General features: G+C 36.5%; 1 long non-coding RNA gene across 1 annotated transcript; it reads left to right on the forward strand.

The window, feature by feature from the left end:
• Nucleotides 1-440: 440 nt before the first annotated feature.
• Nucleotides 441-2895, forward strand: LOC146734317 (uncharacterized). The gene is made up of 2 exons (XR_014931728.1): nucleotides 441-502; nucleotides 2761-2895. It is a non-coding gene; the product is annotated as an uncharacterized LOC146734317 (long non-coding RNA).
• The last annotated feature ends 770 nt before the right edge of the window (nucleotides 2896-3665 follow it).

The raw sequence follows: 3665 nt of genomic DNA on the forward strand, positions 1-3665 counted from the left end.
CCGAGTAATATATGTCAAAGAAAGAAAAGGTTGTCTTGTATGTTCTTAAATTCTCTGAATAATGTATTGAAGAACGTCTACACAAATCAATAGCGACGCTGTGAACCGTCACTAGACGCAATGATCCCGGGACCCGCCGTAGGCGGCAGTATTTTCATTCGAGGTCAATTTTGGATCACCAGGTCATTCCTAAACGCGTAATTAGGACTGAGTTGAGAATCAATTTTGGGTGCCAGAAATCATCCAAAGACGTTTATTTGGGTATAATTTGCGCTGTCAAGACAAAGTTCAGGCTAATAAAATAAGATTGACGACGTTTTCCCATGAGAAAAAAGTGAATTATTTGTTGAAAAAAGCGGAGAAAATTTGATACGCAGAAATCGTGACGTTGACTCTACGCATGCAATGCAGCGTCATGGAAATTGTCTACAGTACACGCATCTTTCGATGACGTGATTATTTTGCCAGCCAGCCCAGGACGCCGTACAGACATTGTACTAAGGTAAGAGCCTTTGCCCTTTTCCACAAATTTTAATATATATCGCTTTACCTCTAAAACTCTGCACACCATGCTATGATCATCCAGTGTTTTGTACTAAACGACTCATCGCTTAGCAAAGCCAATTTTCAGGATTTATTGGCACATGATGTCATGAATCAGAGAAACTAATAACCAAAAATAAATATTGCATCGTATATAAATGATGACAGCGATTTACTAGGCCTATGGCCTGTGAACTCATATGTGTGTACACGGTGCGACTAGTAACAATTACCTAACCTACCGGTTCTTCACGGCCACAGTTGTCGCGATGCATCTCAATAAAATAGCATCTAAAACCAATTAAGGCCGATATGTGTAAATACTTGTCTATACTCTAGTATATGCAACCAGCAATAATGACATGCAAGAATGGCATTGGCAAAATGATGACCTCGGATGTAGCCATGTCTAGGGGCATGGGTATGATTTATAGTATTTGTCCATTAATGTAATGTTATAGTGTATATGAAGTATGTGATCATAATTAATCTTCATGATCATTTGTGACCACACCATTGATTATTCGGCATAGGCTACCACACACTGTATAATACTGAGCAGAAAGTCATGCAAGAAATTGCATTTGATTCACCACATTGGCATGGCTGGCTGTATTCATTCTTACTTTTTCATGATCATTGTTTGGCTCACTAAGTTTCTTGTGATTTAGGCGAATTTTTGTCACATGCAAGAAACAGCAAGAGCTGCAATGTGTACATCAGGGGGCTTTTATCATGCTTGTGATGTTGCTATTGTAGGTAAATGGTCACAGCAGGAATGTACATAACTGTCATTTATTAGGCAGAAACTGATAGGGGCCAATTCCTTGTGCTCACTACATACACATGTACATCAGTGAAGGTTTTTCTGTTGCCAGCTGCCATTTTTGAAATGGTGCCACCGATCAACAGTTCATGCCACTCACCTCAACCTTAAACAATGACATGTGTTGTCATTTGATATTAATTTTATTTTTATGGAAATGAGTTACCTTTTTCTAAAATACACAAAATTTGATAGTAATATCATCATGTAAAACAAATTGTTTAAAATGATTGTATTTGATATACACTGAACATTTTGGGGGAAAAATAAATCTAAAATAATAAAATCCCTGCCTAACTACCCAATATTTTTTACTCTAATACTGGAAACACCAAATTTGTTTTTCATTGGCCTCATAATGGTTTGAGATCTTTTTAACATGATCCACATAAATAATGAGGGATGAACTGGGATTCTGTACAAACAGGTCCATGCATTTACAGTCTATGTTTCTGGTTTGATGTTGACTCATTTACAGCCCTGTCATTGGTGATACCAGGATTTTACTCCTTATAGCATGTGTATGGGCTGTCTTATGCAAACCAACAATGCTGTTTTTGCACATGGTCAATTCACTCTGGTTATATGTCAGATGACACATTACCATTGCCATGCGATAAATTCATTACTTTTACCGGTTCTATCAGTCTGATGGAATTGATGTCAGATGTCACACTACCATTGCCATGCGATAAATTCATTACTTTTACCGGTTCTATCAGTCTGATGGAATTGATATCATCAATAATATTCCTATGAAGTACAATTACATTCCATATAGTCTCTTTGCACCTACTTTATTTCTTATTCATTCTGAATGGACAGTTGGATGAACATACAATAGCCTAAAAGTAAGGGGGTATATTTGTACAACACCCTGTAACTTTGCATGATATGGGTCTATAATACTGTCTTGTAAACAGTTAACTACTGGTTTTGTACAGTTTATTGTTGCTGCACATATACTTATTGCAAACAACAAGATATAGTATTTTCGGCAATATGACTACTACCAAATTGGTCGGTGGTGATACCTATCATTTGGGTCTTCCGTAAACACTTATCTGCTTTTGCACCATGAGTCGTTCCATGCACATCATACCATATTTAATCATGACACTCTGTTGACAACACTAATTTACCTCATTATAATGTTAATGTGCATAACCTGTGTTTTCATTGAGAGGATGCTTGAATGCACGGTAGTGCTTTCAGCATCCTCTCACTAGTTATTTACAATGTGCCTCAAGATTTCATTTATGGAAAGTCCAATCATTTCCAAAGCATTTCAACAATGTTCTTCCTATTGAACATTTCTCTACTCAACACCTTACTCAAATCATTCATTACAATATATAATCCTTACCACTTGTTTTTTTATTTTCTTCCAGGCGAGATAATTCAACCATCACCTGTATCTCCTATTGGTTCAACTTTTTACTTTTTTCTTACTCGAATTTTTTTGTAAACTTGTTGTATATTGATGGTTAAGATAAAAAATAAAAACTTTATTTTTTCCTTGTTCATTACAGACGTTTATTCTATTCACACTATTTTTACATGGTTGTTTTCCAACTAGTCATGCTGAGTGATGTCTAATAGCAGCTGGCCAAATTACAATCGAGTGGTGGGTGGGTCACAGTCAAGTATAAATAAGCCATTCACTGCCAAAGAACAAATATAATCATTCTTTCCGATCAAGTACTTTAACCTCCCCCTCTTGATTCAAATGACATAACCAAAAGACTTAAGACTTCCTATAACACACAACACCATATTCACATAATTGTTCATACATGTATACATTGTCACAGCAAAATCAATTACATAAATTTACCAACGGCTCCAGCAAATCATCTGCCCATATTAACTATAGCCTCTTTTGTAATCCCTCTAATACTTATATTTTGTGCTTCAATTACATAATGTTAGTCCAAAAATGTCAGCTTCTATTATTTGAACACAATCCTATTATCAAGGTCACGTTTGTATTGCACTGGTCCCGCTAACTCTGGATGGCGCCAGTTATTGTAAATACATAGTGTTCTTCCATTGACACGCAGATCGCCGCAAACCAACCGATCTGACACATACCGCGCGTGGAACTATGGGAAAAGTGGTCGGAACTATTTCCACTTTGTGTCAACACAGGTGGCGCTATTCGGTTGGTTTGCGGCGAGCTGCGTGTCAATACAATATTGAGAAAAATTAGACCTTTGACCTTCCAATTTACATGCATTTTAATGTTAATAAAATAAGATATTCTGATGAGTGTTGTGTGTTATTTTAATGTATC

This window comes from Saccoglossus kowalevskii, chromosome 15, assembly GCF_978046115.1.
Source record: "Saccoglossus kowalevskii chromosome 15, keSacKowa6.1, whole genome shotgun sequence".
Classification (NCBI taxonomy): Eukaryota; Metazoa; Hemichordata; class Enteropneusta; family Harrimaniidae; genus Saccoglossus; species Saccoglossus kowalevskii.